This window comes from Lolium perenne, chromosome 1 (assembly GCF_019359855.2).
Source record: "Lolium perenne isolate Kyuss_39 chromosome 1, Kyuss_2.0, whole genome shotgun sequence".
Classification (NCBI taxonomy): domain Eukaryota; kingdom Viridiplantae; phylum Streptophyta; class Magnoliopsida; order Poales; family Poaceae; genus Lolium; species Lolium perenne.
In genome coordinates, this window is record NC_067244.2 from 92,665,119 (window position 1) to 92,689,099 (window position 23,981).

Here is a 23,981-nt window from a genome sequence, read left to right on the forward strand (position 1 = left end):
CTTCTGTGCCATCAGCTGCCGAAGCTTTTGCTGCCGCAGCTTTAGCTGCAGAGGTTTGTGCTGCCGAAGCTTCTATAGCAAGGTCGGATGACTTCTTCTTCGCTCCTCTGATGCGTTCTTCTTCTTTATTATCGCGTGACGACGACTTCGAAGGGAGGTCAGTAATTTCCTGGTTCAGTCCAAACTTTGCAGCAATCCTCTGAAAGTCGCGATCACAATTGTCCGAGCGTGAGAAACTTCCATAGACTGTGATGTTTGTCCCGTTGCTCCCAGGCATTTTCAGCTTGAGGTATGCGTAGTGCGGTACAGCCATGAACTTGGCATAAGCTGGCCTCTCGAGTATAGCGTGATACTGCGACTCCCAGTTCACGACTTCGAACTCGATCTATTCCTTCCTGAAGTTATCGGGTTTGCCAAAGATGATGTTCAGGTAAACTTTGCCAAGAGAGTACGCCGGTGAAGTGGGGAGAATCCCATGAAAGCAGGTGTCCGTTTCTTCTAGCATTCTCATGGTGATCCCCATACTCTTGATTGTGTCGAGAAATATCAGGTTTAGTCCACTTCCACCATCCATGAAGACTTTGCTCATCTTGAATCCCCCGACCTGCGCCTCAACTACTAAGGCAGCGTGTCCTGGTTTCGGTATGGTCATCGGGCGATCTGCTCGGCTGAATGTAATACTCTGAGATGACCACTCGACATATTCAGGGATGTTTGCCATGATGCTTTCTGCCAGGTTGATTTCTCGAGTGAGCTTCTTCATTTCTCTTCTTGAAACACCTGTCCTGTGGATCATGCTCATCTGCCCACGTGGTGGTGGAAATGCCTCGTTGGGTTGATGAAGTTGAGCCTGCTGGACCTGATGCTGTGGTGGAGGTGGTGGTGGTGGTGGTGGTGGTTGCTGACCTGACTGCTGGATGAGTTTCTGCATGTCAATGAACTACCGACAGTCCCTGAGCAAGTGGCTTGACTTCATTTTGCCGTCCTTAGAATCAACATACGAGTGCAAGTAACAGAGAGCATTGATCTGCTCAGCGTAGGGTAGTTCGGGAGTCCTCTGTTGTCGTTGTTTGTAATTGCCACGGTTCCCAGAGTTGTTCCGATTACCGTCCTGCCGATCGTCTCGTCTGTCGTCATATCGATCGTCATGCCGATCAGAGTACCCTGCGGCTACCAGATTACTGTCGTCATAGCTGCGGTTCTTCCTTCTCTTGTGGCGATCCATTTGTCCACCCGAGTCGTGCTTCGGCTGGTCGTTGTCTTCGTCGTCACTGCGCTGTCACGGCTTTCGTACGTTGTCCTCGCCATCAGCCCAGCTGTTGGCGATTTCCATTAACTTGGTTATGGTTTTTGGCTTTTTGCGTCCGAGTTCTTCTATATAGCTTTCACGTCGGATGCCATCGCTGAAGGCGTCGATTGCTCTGTCGACAGATACATCTTCGGCAGCGTTTAGGAGCTTGGTGAATCTCCCGATGTATGCGCACATCGATTCCTTCTGCTTTTGCTGGCAATGCCGTAACTCTTCAATCCCGACGGGCCTTTTGTACGTTGCTTGGAAATTGGCAACAAAAGCATCTACTAGGTCGTCCCATGATTTGATGGAACCCTTCAGCAAACCTCTTAACCAGGCTCACGCTGAATCCTTTAGGTAAAGCTGCAAGCACTGCATTGCTGCTATCTGATTCCCCTTATGCAGAATCACAGTCTGCAGATAGTCGTCTATCCAGGACCTTGGCTCCTGCTGCCCATCGTATTTGGCAGTGTCAGTAGGGGTGGGTTTGAACTTTCTGGGTGGCATCGCCTCACGGATTTTGTAGCTTAAACAATCGGCTCCCCTTAGCTCGCCGTCATTCTCCTGACTCTCATCCGAAGAATCACTGTCATATTCCTCCCTAGCGGCGCGTCGTCGCCTTGCTTTGTCGATTCTGCTTTGGGTGATTTCATCCCGAGCGTCTCTCGCATGATGCTTTGAACCACTTGCCTGCAACGTGGTCTTTTCCTTCCGCGGGACCAGATTGTCTCCCAATATTGCGAGACTTTCTAGGGCACCTCGGTGGGCTTGAGCCATGGAGCCTTCAGGGCGCTGATTGATGAGGTATGCAGCGAGGTTGGCGGTCGCTCCCGCGACGGTTTTTGCCCGTGGCATGCCCGCGGTGTCCGTGGTCATGAAGGACTTGGTCAGATTCGATGTTATTTCTCTGGCATCGTCTTCCGAGAGCCTGGATAGTCTTGAACGATGCTTGCCTGCCCCTTGAGTACTTCGAGAGGCGCTTCCTTGCGAGCCTCTTCGTCGTTCACTGGATCGGTCTGCCGCGGATAGGCGTCTCTCGAGGGTGGTTTTGTTCTTTGGATAATTGTTCCCAGTTTTTCTCCAATATAGAGCGGTAAGCGTTGAGGGTGCCAACCGTGGTTCCTGCCGGGAGCGGCGTGTTGTTAAGCACGTCTGCCTTGGCTGCTGCCCACTCCTCCTCTGCGATGGTGTGATCGCTGTTGTTGTTGCTGGCGCTGTTCTCAAAACTTGCTCGCCTGCTGGAACGGGGGGTGCGATCTCCGTCTCCCCTGTTCCTCGTGTTGTTGGCAACATGAGCATAGTGGCGTGCTGTTCTTTGGGTGACACCTCGGACGATGCTGTCGACACTGTCCTCTCCCGATGAATAGTGGGCATTGCAGATGAACGGTGTGTCGCTTGATCCCAGCCCGTGCCTGGTGTCGCAGTTCAAGCAGTAGTACGAAGTTATCCCCGAAGATGTGGGATTGTCGGATCCAACCGACATAGAAGACGCCGAACGAGGAGTCGACGGCGCGGGCGAGCTCGTTGAGTCTGTCGGATCAGCCGAAAGGTCGACTGATGATGACGCGCTTGGACTCGTCGATCCGGAAGTGGGTGATTCCAGCAGCCGAAGGATTCCTTCCGAGTTGACGTTGTAGTGGACGCTCCCGAAGGTCATCTCCATGTTGCCTTGTAGATCGGAAAAGGTCGAGCGAGACGAGTCGCTGTGCGGGGTGAATTCGTAGGAGCCGAAGCGAATCGGGCTTCCCAGATTCGGCGATGACGGTGTTGATGAAACTGCTGATGACATGACTGGCTCTGCCGATGTCCGATCTTGTGCCGACAGGTTTCCCACGGACGACGCCAATTGTCGAGGGTACTCCTCGGCAATGCCCTCCGATTGGGGCTTAGGGTTGATGGAATCCTGCAAGCTGACACGAGACATCGGTTCACAAACAAGCGGGGAGAGCGATTTACCCAGGTTCGGGGCCCTCGATGAGGTAAAACCCTTACGTCCTGCCTATCTGATCTTGATTATGGAGATATCGGGTTACAATGGGGTGCCGAATAGTTCGGCTGAAATCTCGTCGAGAGGCTAAGTGCTACGGCAACCTAGCTCTAGACTTTTGATGGCTAAGATTGCTAAGATTGATTGTGTCCCTAGGCAGCCCCTCTCCTGGCCTTTATATAAGGGGCCAGGTCAAGAGGTCTAACCGAGTACGACTAGGTTTACAGTAGTTTTAAATCTAATCTTTCCTTGTTCGGCTGCTTCCTTGTCTTGCCCGCCAAGGAATCTTCTGATGCGCCATCCAGGTGGCCCGTCTTGCCTCCAAGTGCCTTCATGGGCCTCCAAGTAGATAATACAGGATAGGGCAATGTCGGTTACCCGAAGGGTAATGCTCACGTCACACGCTAATACTACATTTTTGTTGAGCGGGTACGCAACCTGATAGCCACCAAAAGCTTTGTATGCTACAACTAATTTATATGATGAAACTCAAGTAACAGACCAGCACATCATCCATCAAATTCAGCCATTCAAGATAGGTTTATTAAACAAATGAACTGGATGAGCCCAGAGAACAATAGTTTACTCCAATGCTGTCATTCTTCCCTAGATATGCGATTCAGTAAAACCAGAGCAGTAAGGAAGAGCCGCACAGGAGATGAACTGCAACTGCAGAGTGCTGAGCAGAGATCACCATCCGGCCATGACGAGCAGAGCACGCACAAACTGGCGGAGCGTTCTAGATCTCCGTGACCCGCCTCTGCATCTCCTCTTGCTCTGCACGCGGGGCTAACAACATTGGCGAGCGTGCGCTCACACGCAGCGCAGCGAGCCTTGCAAGCCAGTAGAAATATTGCCCCGCCTCTTATCCAAGATGCACGAATCGGATCTAATCTCAATGACCTCTTCTACCTCTCCACTCCCAATCGCCATGGATGAAATCAGAAGGAGGATCCGATCTCTCCGGCCACCCCCTCGTCGACCTTCGGGACGGATCCGGTCGTCGCTGATGCACAATCTCACCCTGCCGTCGGTATGCGCCAGGGACGGGAAGCCCGTTGCCTCCTTCAGCCGCGTACCATTGGCCTCACGAAAATAATGTTTCCTCCTCATCATAGGCATATAGCCACACATGAGAGGCGGGAGATCGAGGCTGGGGCAGTACAGGCGGCCGAAGAAGGAGCCGGCGAGATTCATGTCTCTCTCTTAGCCGTAAGCAGCCGCCTTGTCGACCTCCGGGATGGACCCGGCCGCGGCTACGTGCCTCTATCAACGCTGCTGGGGCTGGGCAAACCCTCCCGCTCGTAGGCATACATACTCCTCGTAGATGGCTGCCTTGTGTCCTCCTGAATCCAACCCCGCCGCCGGTGGGCTGTCGTACAAGCTAGGAACCGATCTGGGTGGGGCAGAGAATTATTGTCGGAAGTGCCATGAAGCTCATCATCTAGATGCGCCGTCGACGAGTTTGCTATTGGAGAGCCCGATCTGCATCATAACCTGGACGCAGGTTGCTATTTATTTTCCGTGCGGGGCAGAGCCCCTACGGGACGGGGAAAGGGGTCAGCGGAGTTCGGCTCTGATATGATCCCTCAGCGAACCGGTACCGTGGCAGGCGAGTATTATGCGTTTTGGTGGGAGGGCAAAACGGTCCAAAAAAAGCGTTGACGAAACTTTTTGGCAGAAACCTTAGCTCCTTTATTATTAGGTATAGATTTGGACATCACCCACAATAGACCTAAAGCAAGTAAAATTCTCATCTAACCCTAGAACCCCAATTTATCTACACCTTACCAAAATAATCTCTTGAGTTTTTGCAAAAACCAATTTTACTAGGATCTTGAGAATGAGGCCTATTCCCCATCCTCCCTTTTTCTTCTCCACACTTGACTCCTCCATTTAAGATTTTCTTTACGTTCCTTTACTTGGAAAATAGTGCTTATACCACTCCTTGTAATCCATGCAAAATCACTATGTGTTGAGCCTAGATCAAGTCTAAGACTTTATGTCTTGGGTGATTGGAAATCTCCCAAAAATATCACCACTTCCTCTACCATTTTCTCTCTCTCTCTCTCTTCATGAATCAAGTGAACCTCATCACCATAACCACCCTTTCTTCTTTTTTTTGGTTTCTTTCCAAACCTTGCAACTTGCTGCAAAACCTTGACAATACAAGATACTTGATCTCACCACACTCACCATCCACTCCCTCTCTCTTTTCCTTACCCCTCCCTCCAAAACCCTGGCTAGGAGAGCATCCTCTCTCTTTCTCTTCACATGGCCGGGCCACCCTCTTTTGGCACAACCTGGTGCAGCACCTCTGGTCCGGCCCTAAGTCCACCAAAGACACCACCCTGGGCCCTCTTTTCCCCTCCAAAACGAACCCTAACTCCAACTAGGACGCACGCCCGACCGAAACCACGTTCTGGAACCCTAACCCTTGACAAAAATGGCACCATCTTGCCAGAAGAACCCCTCCCGCTCGAACCCCTCCTTCTCCCACGCATGCAGCTGACGTATGCCCTCCTACGTCACGCCCCAGCACCGCCCCAACGTCAGAAAAGCGACGCTCATTGGCCAACGTCTTCCCGCGCGCTCCGCCATTGGCCACGGCCACCACCCCTGTGCCCAGCCTCGGCTATAAGACGCCCGACCCTCCACTCCCTCAGACCACTCCTCTCTCACCCCAGACACTCCTCTGGCCAGCGCTAGGCGCGCCTCTTACCCGCCGCTTGCCGGAGCCCAAGCTCCCGGCGAGGCCACCGCGGGTGGCGGATAGATGCAGCCCACCCCGGCCGTCCCTCTACCTCTCTCTCTCCACCAACGCCACTCTCTGCCTCTGCTCACCCTAACCTGCCCCTCGCCGTTGTCCAGGATCACCGGAGCCACCGCCGTCGCTGTTTTTGCCGGGAGGCGATGCGAGGAAGACGACCTCGGGCCGAGCTGCTGCGCATGGGGAAGAAGCCCCCGAGCCTTCCCGTGCACCGCCCCAGGTTGCCACCAACCCGCCCTGCCGCCGCCGTCGACTGCTGCCCGCCGCCGGTGAGTCTCCGGCCGACCCCGCCTTTTTTTCTGTCCGCCTCGCGAGCACACAACGAAGAAGAACGACGCTCCATGTCGTCTTCCCGTGCGCGTGCTTGTGCATGTGGCCACGTCAGCCCATGCATAGGGCCCCCCTGCTGGCCCTTTTCTTTTATTTTTTTCTACCACCTGGAAACCCCTCCTGGGCTGGCCCAAGTCCTCCAATCCGCACGGCCCAGAGATCTCCTGCCCTTTTCTTTTCTTTCGGAAATTGGAATTTGCTGTTTATTTGGGTTAAAACCAGTAGCACTATTTTGAGGATAACTCGAGTTCTACTCACCCAAATCCAGTGAAACCAATTGCATTGGATCCAAAATTTCAATACCTTTCCAATGCCACTAGCCTCATATTTTTAGGATTTCTCTACAAATTTTGGCATGTGTGTCTTGATCTATGCATGATTCAGATTCAAGTTAATTCCTAAATTTGAAAAATTAACCTTTTTGAGTGAAACCAATTTTGTTAGCCTTGTTTAAGTACTGACCTTCTAGAATAATTAGTTTTAGCCTTTGTTCCTGAAATTGGTTACTGTTTGTGTTTAGTGTATGTCACATGAGATGTTGAACCAAAACCTTTTGTTTATTTAAAATCTTTGACCACCTCTTTTATTTAAAAATGGTCAACCTATGTTTAATTCTTGCACAACAAAACCCTCCGAGACCTAAACCAAGTTTTTATTGTTTTTTCTTAAGATTTCAAATGTTGGGGTATATGGTTTACTTTCTATTTTTGGTGTAGTGTTTTGCTAACAAAATAAAAGAGAGAAATGATTTATACCTCTTCAAAAATGTTTGAAAATAAAAGATGACTGTTCTTGAGGCCAAAGCATTGCACTTGTCTTCTTGATTGTGTTATCTACCAGGGGATGTTTAATTCATGCCTTGGTGATAACCATAGAGGCAATTGCTCATTTGTGAAGCTTTCATGCTTTTATCAAGTGAAATAACTGGGTTTTCTTTTATAAAGATGTTTTTAAATAAATATAAGTCCTTAACATGATAGCCCTTAGTTGAGTGGTTAGTTTCTGATTATTGCATGTTTGTTTTATTGGTGCAATGTGTTGATTGTGTTCCTTTTATATTTTCTGCGGTGATAGATGTGAACATTGTCGGGTTTGAAGGAGAGGAAGGATTTGAAGACAGTTGAAGAAGACCAGGGACTAGCCAACCAAGGCAAGCCATCTATTGATCTCGGATTGTTGTGTCTCATATTGTTGTCACCTTGTTATTACTCTTGTCCCTTGATCTTGTGTATGTTAGTCTCTTTATCTAGTTGACGCATGCTTTGTCTTAAGCATGAGGATCCTCTTGGTCATACTTCGTGATCATCGTATTAATTTTTGGTGTACTTGTTTATCATGGCTATGCCATCCTACCTTGTTGAGTTACATGCTTACCTTAAGCATGTGACACTTCTTATCAATTAAATCCTACCCCCCTTGTTAGTGTAGTAGTAATAACATCATGATCTTGGTGTACTCTCATTTTGAGATGAGTATGCCTCCCTACCTTAGGTATGTCAAATATCGTTGACCCCCCTCACTTCTCTTAGTGTTGGTTGGTTAACACCACAAATCTGAAAGTATTTTCCCCCTTGTTGATAACATGCATGCTTACCCTAAGCATGTATGCCCCCTTGACCACCTATATTATTCTCTTCTTAGTGGCATGAGGATTAACATCATGACACTTGTTGTATCATCCTACTTATGTTGTCCCTATGCATGCTTATCCTAAGTATGTATGATCTCCTTGACACCTCAATCATCACCTCCTTAGTGGTATGATGGTTAGCATCATGCCCTTGTTGATATCTTAGTTCTCCACAATAAAACCTTAGGTTGGGAAAACCCCCGATGTTTTATGTTCTGGAAAGACTTTGAAAACCTTGGGAAGATGTTGTCTTGCCCAAGTGTGTTTCAAGAAAAAGGATCTTGAGAATTCGGAAAAATGGTACATGGTTGGTTGTGGATAAACAAAGGAAGTGTGGGTAAAATGTTTTTAAAAGAGCACTGCGTATAAGTGTTCACCGTCCCAACTTTACTAGCGCAACCACACTATCCAAAGTGGGCACGGGCTTAGTCCATAGTTTGTTGAAATTGACTTGAGACACCTTCACAACTCTCTAGGAGGGTCACGATGACCTCTGACACTGGGTTGCGCTCTGAAGGAGGCAATACACTGCATTAACTTGCAGCCAGACGATTACTGAGGGTCTTCTATCATGGCGCCGGAGATACGCTCAAAAGGAGGTATGCTATCGGGGTGCCGGGAAGGGGTAAGCCCGCAGGGAAGGACTCATGACAAGGGAGACAGGCAAAAGGCTATGACTGATTATCCGAGTCTCGCATACTTTCGTATGACGATCCGGGGATGATCCCGGCGGATTTATCGGTTCTTGTGGGGAAAGTGCGCAAACTCTGCAGAGTCAAAACTATTCGAATAGCCGTGTCCGCGGTCATGGACGGGTTGCAATGGCCATACTTAACCAGGGCTAGTTTTGTTTTAGAAACGTTTTACAAAGAAAGAGAGAAAGTTGTTTTCGAAGTACCGGAAGGGTACGGGAAAGTTTTGATGACCATATGGAGATGGTCGTAAAGGAAATAAAAAGGGCTACTCCCATCCTAGTGGTTTATGTCGTAGTACTTCTTTGAAGTATCTTCTTCAATAAAGATATAGAGATGTCGTAGAATCCTCTTAGTGTCCCCTTCAATTGCGATGTTGGGATGCTATTTCCACAAGAGAAACTACTTCTCTTTCTCATGCTATATCCACAAGAGAAACTACTTCTCTTTCTCATGCTATATCCACAAGAGAAACTGATTCTCTTTCACATGCTATTTTCCTCAAGAGAAATTAGCTCTTCCCTCTTGTCATCTTAGAGTAGCACTTGTTATCTTGCAATTCTTGCAAAATATCTTCTTGATGGTTTGCGAGTACAATTCCAATGTACTCAAGGCTTTGTCCCTGGCTATTTACTTGGCCAGACTTGGAGGAACACGACGGATAAAGAAGGAGTTGGCGACGTCTATGCGAGCTAGGAACGTCTTCCCAGTCAGTTGCATGTAGGGTTATGGCAGATGACTTGGGTACTGCATTGCTGAAGTGATGTTGCTACTGTGATGTTTAGTTAGGCCCTTCGTGGCTATTATGTAAGTATTGGTCATGTGATCTCATTGTAATTTCCTTTTTCCGCTTTGTAATGGATGGTGTAATTTTATATCAGTTCGGTTATGTGTTCACGGTGCACTGATCATGGGATCGTGAAGTGTATGCATAATGGGTATTTCAGACAGCTAGTCCGGGGTCCCCACAAGCTCGTAAGTCTCTGTCGCCCCCTTTTTTTATGCACCCGATATTTTGCATGTGAAGCGTTTCTTATACTCTTTCTTGATGCCCAGGGGCGACGAGGAAGAGGATCCTCCTATTAATGCGACTGCTTTAACAAGCACGTCTCGTACTTTAGTGATCTCCGAGACTCGCCCTATTACTGAAGAAACCTCGCCTCCTCAACAGGACATAGGACATCCGACTCCTGTCGTGAGCCCCCGTGCCCCGTCACCGAAGAGAGCGAGGATTGAGACGGGCAAAGAGTCAAGTCTTTTGACTGGTAGCTCTGCGACTCCTCCTATGGACGATGTAAGGGCTCTTTTCTTCCATGTTTCTCGAACTTTTCAGCCTTTTCGGCCCCCCTTTTTTTTGCTATTGAACTTTTGTTTCCTATGTTGATTTTTCGCCTCCATTTTCCTTTTCAGCCTTTGGTGAAAGAATTTATTTGTCCTGGTACCCAATTTATCGGGTACCGTGATCATGCTGATAAGTTGAAAGGTATTCCTCTTTTGCCTCTTTTCATCGAGTAGATTTTCCTCTGATATTTTGTCATAACATTACCATCTTTTATTTTGCTAGAGGCCCTTTCTGAGGCTAATAAGCGCGCCGATGACCTTGCCCTCAAGCTGGAGCAGAGCGAAAAAGCTCGCGAGAAGGCTGAGTCAGACGCTACTGTTGTCGAGGGTCTTCGAAAAAGACTCCATGATGCAGAAAATGCCTTGAGCGAGAACACAACTCGACAATCTGCTCACGAGGAAGATATCATCGCCCGCTTAGAGTCGCAAAATCGGCGCTTCGTTAGTAAGTGCCTTAACCACTTCGATTCTTCATAGACGTTTGCTTTTCCATGCGCTTGTTGATGACTCGACAATTTTGTTTCAGCAGGAAGGATGCACCAAGAGTTTGAACTCGAGACGCCCGAAGATGATCGCCTTCTTGACGCTCTTTCTCTCCTGGAAATTCAAGGAGACGAAGTGCGGCAAAGCATCTCTGATGCTAGGTCGGCGTTTTCTCGGCTTTTCCCCTACTTCTTCGCGAAGAAAGAAGAACCCGACACTTTTGCTGCCCTGACCAAGTACTTCATCCCCAAAGAAGATCTTGGGCTAGGTCTCCGGCAAGAGGGCTTGAAGATTGGTGTTGAAGGTACCATCGCTTTGGTTGCCGAAAGCCAACAAGCCGTCGACTGGGCGAAGGTTGGTGATGTGAAGAACATGGAGACGAAGAGGTGGCAATCGCTGATTAAGGCTGCCAAGCCTAACTCGAAGAAGATCATCTCCTTCCTCGGATGCAAACCAACTCCTTCCCCTAGTTCGTCAAAGCCGGAGGTCAAGTAGACCATCTTGTCTCTGATTTTGCTTTGTTCTTCCTCTTTTGTCGTTGTCGCCATAGTAGCTTTTGCGACAACTTACCATTGGTTCACTAGGGACCCTCTTTTGTAATGCTCATGTAAATATCCGAATGAATCAATGGAATTCTATTGTTGCCAAGTTATTGATGTCGAAATTTTCCTCTCCAGTTGGTTTTTGACAACTATACCGTGGTGCCTCGTTCTTCGGATGCGTTACCAGCCACGTCCTATTCGAGGAAAACTTCCATTGACAAGTTTATTGAAGGTTCCTCAAGCGATCAAATAGAAGATTTGAACGAACTTCGACAACAACTTCAGTCGATGAAGAAACATGCTCTCGTGAAAATGGAACAGTCTCGAAGATCCTCTGAGAAGGAAAAACTTGCTCTTCAACAGGCTCAGGAGGCCTTAGCACTGAAGGAGGCCGTGATTACTGAAGCTGCAAAAGCTACTTCGCGGGAAGATTATATGCTTCAACTGATGAATGACTCCAGCTTGGATATGGCGGGTACACTTCTTGAATTTGACCTTTTTCAACTTTATCCTTCTTGTTTTCTAATTCCTGCTGGTACTTCCGCTGTATAGGTTCTTTTTTGGATACTGCTGCCGAAGATCAACGTGTTGAAGCTAGGTCCAATGTGCTTCTCAAGCTTGCACTGGAACATGGTTCTAACTTCTGGGCTACGCCTGAACGTACCCAACAAATCGTCAGATTTCAAGACCGCGCGGGTCAAGTCCACGATTTTCTTGACTTCTGTACAAGGACGTTAGCTTTAGTTTATAACACCATGTTTCCTCGCAATCCTCCGCCAGAGACTCTTTCTGCTCTGATGGACAAATTCCGGGATGCTCCTCGAATCCATGAGTTTTTGCGGGCCCAACTGACTGCTGGAGCAAGATTTGCCATGATTATGTTGCAGGTCTGTTACCCGAAGTTAGACATGACCAAAATTGTCGTCAAATGTCAAGCCAAACTGACAAAGAGGAGGAGGAACATTGATAAAATCAACGATGTTGTGACCCCCGTAGCTGAAGAAATGATGGATGAATTACTTCGGCTAGATGCCGAATTCTTCGTAAGAGGTAGCTATGCTGAACATAGGACTGGTGCTGCAAGCAATGAGAGGGTAAACATAGATGACATAATAGGTGATAACTGAAATTTTCTTTTTCCTTGTCGAATTTTCCTTGATGGTGAGGATATGTATATTGTAAGCACAATCTGTATTGTAAAATAGCTGATACGTTTTTTCTTTCATCAAGCCCCCGAGCTTTTTGTTGGCCAATGTTTATATCTTTGTTGGTTTGCGAGCTATATTTGCGCCAGGGCCAGTAACTATTTTGCGAAAGTTTATACATATATATTGTTATCACGGGTTATGAGCCCCCGAGCCTGTCGATGAAAAAAGATGTATATCACCAATATCTTTACTATATTGTAGCACCGCGAGCCCACCTCATTAAAAACCTTTCAGCCCCACTCTGTGCCCTGAAAGGAAAAGAGTGCGTCTGAAAACTCACGGGCGTTTCAGTACATTGTGTGTTTACAAAGAGGACTATATTTCGACTTCAAGCATAAAATTGCCTAAGTTGCGCCACGTTCCAGGGATTTGGCTCGGCGACTCCTGTCTTCTTATCCTTTATTCTGTATGCTCCTCCTTCAATTACTTCTGTGACGATGTATGGGCAATCCATGGCGACTCAAGTTTCTTATGGCTATTTTGCGTAAGCCGAAGAACTAAGTCGCCTACCTGGAAGGATCTTGGTCGCAAACGTCGACTGTGGTAGTTTTTCAGATCTTGCTAGTACTTGGTGACTCGTGATAGTACATCGTCTCGAGCTTCGTCGAGCGCATTAACATCGCCCTCCAATGCCTTTCTTGAAGTTTCTTCGTCATATTCCGCCATTCTCGGGGAATTGTGTTCTATTTCTATCGGCAACACTGCCTCAGCTCCATGGACCAGAAAAAATGGAGTTTCTTGTGTTGCTGTGTTGGGTGTTTTCCTTATACTCCATAACACGCTAGGCAGTTCTTCTAGCCAGGTGTGTCGAGCTTTTTCCAATGGTGTTAGCAGACGTTTCTTGATGCCATTGCAGATGATGCAGTTTGCTTTCTCGACTTGACCATTGGTCTGCGGGTGCGCAACTGATGCAAGGTGTACTTTTATGTCTACCTCTGCGCAATAAGCTTTGAATTCCTTGGAAGTGAAATTGCTGTCGTTGTCTGTGACTCCAAATCGAAAAACAATGCTCTTAGCAAACTTGATTGCGGATGCTGCATCCGGTGAATTTATCGGCTTCGCTTCTATCCACTTTGTGAACTTGTCGACAGCTACGAGCATATACTCGTATCCTCCTAGCCAAGCCTTGTGCAATTTACCCACCATATCAAGACCCCATTGAGCAAAGGGCCATGACAGCGGTATTGGCATCAACTCTGCTGCCGGAGAATGAGGTTTCGCGGCAAACCTTTGGCACGCATCGCAGGTACGTACTATGTACTTTGCATCCTCGATTGTTGTTAGCCAATAGAATCCTGCTCTGAAAACTTGGGTGCTATAGCTCGACTTCTTGCGTGATGTCCACACACCCCTTCATGTACGTCCTTCAAAATAAGCCTTCCTTCTTCGGGTGTGATGCATCTCTGTAGTACTCCCGAAATACTTCGTTTGTATAGCTCTCCTTTGACCACAGTAAAGGCTTTAGAACGCCTAATAACTCGCCTTGCTTCAACTGGATCGTCGGCTAGTTCTTTTCTCAAGATGTATGCTATTTATACCTGCATCCAAGGAAGTTGCACCATCATTATCACGTGTGGTTCTTCCTCACCTTCCGATTGTGCTGCTGGAGCCCGCGAGGCTTTTTCGTCCTTCTCCTTCTTCTGTTGTTTCTTTGCCTTGGTTGATCTTTCAACTATTTCTTCCCGAAACACGCCAGGTGGTATTGCGAGACATTGCGACCCGATGTTTGCGAGAACATCGGCTTTGACATTGCTGAGCCTGCTAATATGATTTACCTCGAGCTCATTATATACTTCCTTGTATGCTATCATGCTATCATTGACTGCGTCGCATTGATTCATCCCTTGTTGAGCCACCAGCAGTGAGTCGCCAAAGATTTTTAATCGAGTTGCGCCGCAAGCTTTCGCCATCTTCATCCCATGTATAAGTGCTTTGTACTCTGCTTCGTTATTACATGCGTTTGGAAACGTCATCCGTAGCACGTACTTCAACTTGTCGCCTTGAGGTGATACTAGTATCACGCCCGCTCCAACTCCTTCTAATCTCTTGGACCCGTCAAAGTTCATAGTCCAAGTTCTCGATAAATCCGGAGGTCCCGTGTTTTGTAGCTCCATCCACTCTGCGATGAAGTCTGGTAAGATTTGTGACTTTATTGCTTTTCTTTTTTTGTTTGTGATGTCCCGAGGGGAAAGTTCTATTCCCCAAAGGGAGACACGATCCGTAGCTTCTGGATTGTTTAATATGTTGGATAAAGGCGCCTCATTGACCACTATTATCGGATGCGCTGAAAAATAGTGTCGCAATTTTCTTGCGGTTGTAAACACTCCATATGCTAGCTTCTGGTACTGCGGGTACCGCTGTTTTGAGGGTGATAATACTTCGCTGATGAAGTATACTGGCCGCTGCACTCCATGGAGTTTTCCTTCTTCTTCTCTTTCGACCACAAGGACTGTGCTGACCACCTGAGGCGTGGCTGCGATGTATAACAGGAGAGGCTCCTTCTCTTTAGGCGCCACCAAGATTGGCGGTGTCGAGATTGTGCGCTTAAGATCTTCGAAAGCTCTGTCTGATTCTTCGTTCCACTGGAACTTCTCTCCTTGTTTGATCAAAGCGTAAAACGATAACGCCTTTTTGTCCTAGCCTGGCGATGAATCTGCTCAAAGCTGCGACTCGCCCAGTCAACTGTTGTATTTCCTTCAACTTTGTTGGCTTCCGCATTGTTACGATGGCTTGATTTTTCTCTGGATTGGCCTCGATTCCTCTTGCTGAAACTAGGAACCCGAGAAGTTCTCCCGCAGGAACGCCAAAGGAGCACTTTGTCGGGTTTAGCTTGAGGCAGAACTTGTCAAGGTTGTCGAAAGTTTCCTTTAGATCCTCGATCAACGTTGACCCCTTCTTTGTTGTTATGACGACATCGTCGATATATACTTGTTCGTTTTTGCCAATCTGTGTGGCGAGACACTTCTGCATCATCCGCTGGTATGTTGCTCCCACGTTTTTCAATCCAAAGGGCATTGTTCTGTAGCAGAACACGCCATAAGGTGTTATAAAAGCTGTTTTGACCTCGTCGTCTTCTTTTAGTCTGATCTGGTTATAACCCGAATATGCGCCCAGGAAGGAAAGACGTTCACATCCTGTCGTGGAGTCGATAATTTGATCGATCCTTGGGAGGGGAAAGTGATCCGTTGGACAATGGTTATTGAGACACGTGAAGTTGACGCACATGCGAAGAACCTTCGTGTTTTTCTTCGGGGCCAATACTGGGTTAGCTACCCATGTGGCCTCTGTATGTAACTCGTTGATAAAGCCAGCCTCTCTGAGTCGATTGATTTATGACAGCATAGCTTTGCGATTTGGTTCTAAAAAACGCCGCAAAGGTTGTTTAATTGGCCTCGCCAATGGATCCAAGTGGAGGTGGTGCTCGGCAAGTTCAATGGGTACTCCTGGCATGTCAGCTGGACACCATGCAAAGATTTCCCAGCGCTCACGGAGGAACTCGACGAGCGCGCTTTCCTATGCGAGGTCCATGTTTGCTGCGATGGATGTCATTTTATTGGGATCTGTCGGGTGAATCTGTACCTCCTTAGAGTTCTTGGTAGTGTCAAAGGTTGGTTCCTTGAGTGGCCTCCCTACATTTGGCAACACATCATAGTCAGTTGTTAACCTTGATTCCATATACTCTGCTTGCATCCCGAAAGTTTCTGATAGTCGATGGAAATCCTTGTCGCACTTATCAGCTAGCGCAAAACTGCCTTTTACTATAATCGGTCCCTTGGGTCCAGTGAGCCTCCATAACAAGTATGTGTAGTGTGGTACCGCCATAAACCTGGCATAAGCTGGTCGTCCCAACAAAGCGTGATACTGCGACGGGAAATCCACAACTTCGAACTCTAGTCTCTCTATTCTGTAATTCTCTCGGGTTCCAAACTGAACATCGAGATTGATCTTCCCCAGCGGATAACTCGGCTTGTCTGGTGTGATACCATGGAAACGTGTGTCAGTTGGTTTTCGATTCGCCTGGGATATGTTCATTTTCCTCAATGTATATGCGTACATAAGGTTTAAACTGCTGCCTCCATCTATGAATACTCGTGAAACGTCAAATCCTGCGATCACCGCTAGTAAAATTAGTGCTGATTGCCCTGGTCGAGGAACTTGCTGCGGGTGGTCCGCTATGGTGAAGCCAATGTCCTGTCCCGACCAATTGAGGTACTCAATTGTTGGTGGAGGCATCTTCTCTGCCATGAACACTTGTCGCGAAATCACTTTCTGAGCTCTGTTAGACGGCCTGGCTTTCTGAATCATCGAAACCGCGCCATTGGTGTCGATATAAGGAGGTGGATTTGGAGCCGCTGCTATTTGCAGATGTTGTCGGTTTGCTTCCGTAATCGCAGGAGGGGGTGGAAGGTGGATCTCACTCCTTGGCCCTTGAGGGTTTCGCTGTGCTACCTGCGCGTTAGCGTGCCCTGCATATATGTTCAACGCCTGGAAAGTTCGACAATCCTTCTGTAGATGTCCCGACTGCTTCTTCCCATTGTTGTCGAGATAAAAAATGCATTTGACATGGTCTGTTCATCATATCTTCGCGAGATATATATGGCCTCTGGAACCTTGGACCATTATTTTCTCTATTGGGACGGGAACCGTCCTTGTAGTCGCTACGCTGCTCACCACTTTTTTGATAATCATCTCGATTGTTTCCACCACTATTTCCTCGAAACCCAGCCGATATTTGGCCAGGAGCATCATAATCTGAAAACTATCGAGGAAATCGTCGCCTATTTTGAAAGTTTCGGCTGCGGTCCTCCTCAGGCGACCTATGCCTCTTATTGTGAACAACATCTTCTCCATCTGCCCACCGATTCGCTATCTCCATTAATGCTGATATTGTCTTTGGGTTGGTTCTTCCCAAATCCTCGATGAAGTCCCTCCTTCGAATACCAGCAACAAATGCATCTATCGCTCTCTAGTCAGATATATTTTCTGCCGAGTTTTTGATGATGTTCCACCTTTGGATATACGTTCTCAATGACTCGTCGTATTTCTGCCTGCATGCCCTCAGCTGCTCCAATGATGCAGGTTTCTTGCACGTGGATCGAAAATTCTTTATGAATATATCTTCGAAACTTTCCCAGCTGTCGATAGACCCAGGAGACAACTTCTTTATCCACGATCGTGCATCACCACTCAAGTGTAATTGAATGCTCTGCATGGCTGCTGCTCTGGTTCCACCCACCAATTTTACCGTCTCGAGATAATCGACTAGCCAATCCTCAGGATCTTGTGATCCATTGAAATTTTTGTAATTATCGGGTAGCTTAAACCCTGATGGAACTTGAGTTCCGCGGACTCGTCTCGTAAAGCACGGAAGCCCGCACATATCTTCTTCATCAACCTCTGGTGAGTGCCGACGTTCCCTCCTTTCCTGTCGCGCTCTGTCCACCCTTGCTTGCGTTGATGTGTCTCTTGACCCACTTGTTCTCGCACGATCTTGCACTGCTGCAGCAGGTCGTGGACTATTTTGCCTTGCAGATCCTTCAGGAGGCGTATTCGCGAACGCTGTTCCCATGGCTCCAACTCCTGCCATGGCCATGTTATACAACGCTTCTCTTGGATCTTCGGGAGGTGGCCTGGATGCGAGGATGAAAGCTTGTGTCGCCGTGTATCCATCTTCTGGTGTTTTGGGAATAATATTCCCCCTCGTGTCGATCGACATAAAGGACATGTCGAGGTTTTGAACTAGATTCTTATCAACCTTGTCCCCCGCCCAATCGGAGTCGGTGAAGCCAATCAATGAGAAGTCTGTATCCCTGGGGTACCATAGTCCGAAATTTGGGGTATGAACTAAATATTGAAAGATCCTCTTCACCGCCATGACATGGCTTTCCTTCGGATTCGCTTGAAACCGTGCGCACATACCAATGCTCAACATAATGTCCGGACGAGAAGAACAAAGGTAAAGAAGCGAACCTATCATCGAACGGTAGAGCTTGGGGTCCACCGCCTTGCCGGTCTCATCAAGGGAGAGTTGACACTTTAAGTGCATTGGGGTTCCTATACCGTTGGCCCCTTCATATCGAAGCGCTTGAGCATGTCTTGTAGATACTTTGCTTGATTGATGAAGGTGCCTTGTCGCATTTGCTTGATCTTGAACCCAAGGAAGTACTTGAGTTCCCCCATCATTGGCATCTCAAACCTATTAGTCAACAACTTAGCAAACTCATCATTAATGATGCGGGGTGGCTTTTGGACACCTCCGCTTCAAGACCGACAAGTGCAGCCCCGCCTATCGTCGACGCTACACCATGGCCAAGGAGTCCCCCAATTGGACCAACAACGCAAAACCCCGCCATACATGTCAAGGTGAACCCTGTCCTCTCTATGGTCGACCTCAACACCAACTTGAATGGTATGCTACCTCATGCCTATCATCATGGTGTCTATAGGTGCCGACGTCGACAAGGACCAAGAGAGAAGGAACTCCCATGGTGCAAGGAAGAGAAGAAGAAGAAGGAAAGAAGAGAAGAAGGAAGAGGAAGAAGAGGCGGCAGGAGGAGGCCAAGCCGGCCCAGGGGCTGGCCAACCGGGCCCCAGGCCGGACCAGCCAGTCCCAGGGCCGGTCAGACCGGGCCCCAGACCAGATCTTCCCCGGTGTCAACCGGGCGGCGCACCAACGCCAACCGGACGGACATCTGCGAAGTTCCCGGTTGTCGCCCGGTCCCTGGCCCGGTTTGGACCGGATGGGCCAGCCCCAGACCCGGTCCAACCGGCCCCTGGACCGTATTTCACGGGTTTGAGTCGACCGGAACTGCCCGAGTCGGTCCACCGCATACCTGTTCGACCCAAGTCGCCTTGTACCTCTATATAAGCATCTAGGTCGCCCCCTTTACTCTTTAGACAAGATTTAGGCTTAAACATGACTTTGAGCTTTGTCTCCCTAGGGTTAGATCCCCTTTGTATCAAGGCTACCCTTGTTGGATGTGTGGATTTGGATGTGTGAGATTCTAGTGCTACCCACTCTCTCTCCCACTCCTTGATTCATCTCCCTCACCGATCTCTCACCTCGGAATTCTACCGCGCGTCTCTTCTGGGTTGATTCTATTGGCGTGGTCCATCGAGCCACGAGGGTAAGATTCGATTGTACCGGGTTGGTGTGCGTGTGTTTGTTCTTCGTGTTCTTCGTGTTCTTCGCGTCCTTCATCCTCTCCCTCTTTCCCCCTTTGGATTTCGGGTCAATCGCGAGATCGGGCCACAATCTAGGTCTTAGACCGCATCATATGGTATCAGCATCCTTTGGTTACCGCGATTTTGACCCCCCACCCACCCAATTTCGTCTCTAAAAAAATTCCCAAAAAAAAATCCCCAAAAAATAGCCCTAAATTGCCTTTGGACGGATCTGCAATTTCGTTGCGTTTTGAGTGGTTTTGGTCCATGGATTCGGTGTTATTGTGCTTGATCTACTATTTCCCCCACTTTTAGCCCCCAATTCCATCGTTTTCCTTCGATTTGGGTCGATTTGGTTTGGTTTGGTTTGGCTCAAGAACAGGAGAGAGAAACGCAAACCGGCCCAGAACCCGGTCGACAGACCGGCCCAGCCGGCCGCAGGGCCGATCAACCGGGCCCCAGGCCGGGCGCCATACCACCACCTCCACCGCCGACCACCACCACCCCTCTCCACCGCCGGCAAGCACCGCCACCCTCCCAAACCACCGGTAAACACCACCGCGGCCCCACAACCACCGCCGCAACCGCAAGAGCATCGACACCACCCACCACCGGCATACCACCGCCACCACCGCCAAGCTACTTTGACCCATCTTATCCGCTAACTTGTGTTTGCTTGTTCCGGTTTGAGTGCCTTGTTTGTGAAGCTAACCCGCAGCTCCGAAGCAAGCGACGACATCCTCGGCACCCTGAACTTGCAACCGTACTCTTGACATCACCGCCACCGTCGCAAGTTGGTGTGTTCATCACCGCCTACACATCTTAGGTATAACTTGCATTCCCCTTGTAACCCCTCTTCTTTTGCGATCTATCCTATCGAGCATTGCTTATCAAGTGTTGCGAGACATTGCACGTGGCCCCGATTGTGAGGTGTGTGTGTAGTGTGGAGTCAAGCTTCTAAGCAAAACTCGTGTGGCAAAATAGCAGAAGCAAGCTAACGCTAACATAGTGCGAGAAAAAGCTGCCAAAACACAAAAGAGCAAAAGTGTGCAAGTGCCATCATACATACAAATACAAAAGAGTGTCAAGTGCCACCAAATACAAAAGAGAAACAGCTTTTAAGCAAAAGAGAGAAAAGAGAAGAGAGGCCGCGTGTGAATCTTGTTGTCTCTTCATTTGCAACCAAAGCTTTGCATCTCCTTGTGTTAGTGTGACACCGAGCACCCTTGCTTAAGGGCTTCTTACACTTTTCCGCTCATTCCTTGGTCGCACTAACCCCGTTCATCTCGTGTGTGAGTTCCATATCTTTTCCGTGTTTATAGTGATCATCGCTTTGAAATTTGATTTTTGGATTTCACCCACTCTTAATAACAAACTTGATTTCGGATTTCGTCTTTTGGCTTTCCACCATACTCACCTAACACCATATTTGCTAGCTTTTGCGTGTGCCTTTGTGTGAGTGCCCGATACAATTGTTTTTGCTCTCGGTTTGCTGGATCGCCCCGATCTTATCATAGCACGGTAAGGTTGCGAGGTAGTGTTCTTCCACTAACATACACCATATAGATCTTGTCGTGCTAACATGGATAGCGAAGAAGAAGATATGGAGGAGTACACAGAGCACTCCGAGGAGGATACCTCTTCAAGCACCGCGGATGTGGATGAACATGTGGAGCTCGACACCGACTCTAGCTCCGCAAGCATCGCCGACATGACCGACATCGAGGAGCTCTACTTCGACAATAGCTCCACGAGCATCACCGACATGACCGACATCGAGGAGCTCTACATCGACAATGGCTCACCAAGCATGGACGACATGGTGGAGCAACGCCACGGTTACGACATCGACGACATGGTGGAGCAACACCACGAGTACGACATCGATGACATGGTGGAGCAACACCACGAGTACGACATCGACTACATGGTGGAGCAACGCCACGCCTACGACATCGACACCATGGCGGAGCCTAACATCGACCCCACCATACACAACGCCGGTGCTCCCACGTACCCCTACTTGGCTAATGGAGCTACATATGAAGATAGAGGACCTCCACGATGGCACCATCATATGGATCATCAAGAGCATCCCCAACATGCTCGTCATCGACACACGTCTCCGAGCTCCACAAGGCGCCACCATGAGAGTGCTTATGCACAAGATCATCGACATCAAGGGCATCATATGGAGCATCAAGAGCGTCCCCAACATGATCGTCATCAACACGCTTCTCCAAGCTCCACAAGGCGCCACAAGCAACATGCCAAGTCGCATGAGCCATCATCTAGGCATGGCAAGGACCGTCATCGACTCACACCATCTCATGATAGTCGTCGACCACTACCACCTCATGGTCTCCATCGACATACGTCACCACATGATCTTTGCCGCCACAAGTCACCTCATGATCGCCATCGACCAACATCCTCCAAGGATCTTCGACGATGCCCATCAAGACATGGTGATGAAGCACGAAGACGAGAGCCTCGACATGAAGTCGACAAACACCATCATAGGGTGTCTACCACTCCAAGGGTGGAGAGGACACATCAAGAGGACCTTCCTCATAAGGCGAATCCTACATCTTGTGCCACCACCACAATGGCCCTATCTCGTCACATGCCTATGGACTCCGATGCTACAAGTGCAAGCAACAAGGCCACCCTCCACGGGAATGTCCCAATCTCCTATGTGAGGTGTGCAAGGCCAAGGGTCACGTGGCATGGCAATGCACAACGCCAAGCGCCAAGACGCTCTACTTCAACGAGCTAAATGCACAAGTCCCCAAGATGCCTATAGAGCCCACACTTCAAGATGAAGATCAACAAGGTCAACTCAAGGATGATGTGGCTTCGAGCCTAGCTCTCGATGACACTACGGCGCCACCACTTGAGGACGACTTGGGAGGCAATGGAGTTGAGCATGGTGAGCATGTGATTCGCCCTTCACCTATGGAGGCTCATGGAGTTGAGATGGTTGAGCATGGGAACTTCCCTTCAACCAAGGAGGCGCATGGAGATGAGAAAGTCGAGCCTACTCCCCTATGCTTGATTGATGAGTTGGTACCAATCCCATGTGAGCATGAGAGCCACTTAGCCCACTTGAGTGAGAGTGATAGTGAGTTGAGTGATTCCCACCCCATATGTGAGTTTGAGTGCTTCCATTTGGAGGACATGAGTGATACACCAAGTGAGTGGAGAGAGGTAGATGATAGGTCCTTGGAGGACATCACATTTTCTAACACATTAACCTCTACCTCTTTGGTGTCTTCTTATGTTGCACTAGGTTCCATGGAGGACGAGTTCCCGATCATGGAGAAGATGTACATGGTGCATGAAGATGATGATATCTCACCATGCTTGCTTCAAGATGAACATGTCGACCACATGGATCCTCCTACTTCCACAACACCTACTTCAAGTGAGTCGGCCTACAAAGGTAACAACATAGGTGTTGATGATGCCATGATCTCACTAGTGGACATGATGACTTATGAGTGCATGCATGATCTTGATGATACATTTGCTACGTCACATGCTACTTTCATTTTCCCATGTGATGCTTTGCTTGATAACATTGTTGATCATGTGGAATCCCTTGCTTGTGACAATATGGTCATGCCATGCTATGAGAGTTTCAATTTCTCAACGATTGCTTGCAATATGTCGACCAATTGCTCTTTCCCATATATTGCTTGCAATGATAATGATTATGATAATGCTTGTGTTGTGACACCCTTGATGAACACTTGCTCTTTCCATAGGGTTGTCGAAAACAATGATAAAATGTTGAACATGCTTTTCCCAAAATGTTTGCACTATTCCATGTTCCTTGCATCCAATATTATGACCAGTGGCTCTTTCTGATGCTTGGTATGCAAGAATGCTTATTTCATTGTCCACGAGATGGCCCCCATAGCCTTCTCAATTTTTGATGATCCTAAGTTACCACATGCCATGAATGCACCTTCATGCCATATGCACTATCGCCATGCATTTCCTACTATCTTGCTTGACACTAATGGTGATGTGCACAAGACATGGAACATCATGATGGATGATGTGTTCCTCTACCATGCACACACGCTTTTTGTTTTCTCTATTGTGTGTATAGGTACCCGAACGACAACATCCTCCGCCACGGAGCATGAGTTGACGAAACGTGCAATTGAGAGCTACCCCACCAAGGAAGAACTACATCACCAAAGCCGTGAGATTCACACCAAAGGGTATGTTCCCCAAAGCCTTCGCCCTCGTGTGTTTCCGACATTTCTTGTCGAGCTTCCGGTTTGGTCCAATGCCTCATCACCTCTTTTGCCTCTTGTGCAACATATCTTGACACATCTTGTTGGCACAATGGTTGTTGTATGTCTTGATGATATCATCATACACTCCGAGAATCTCAAGGACCATGTCATACATGTGAGAGACACCTTATGCATCTTGTGCCACATGTCACACAAAAAGTTGCTCTTCTTTGGATTTCTCCTTTCATTTATGGCAATTGAAATGGATTCTTTGAAATTTGAGGATACTC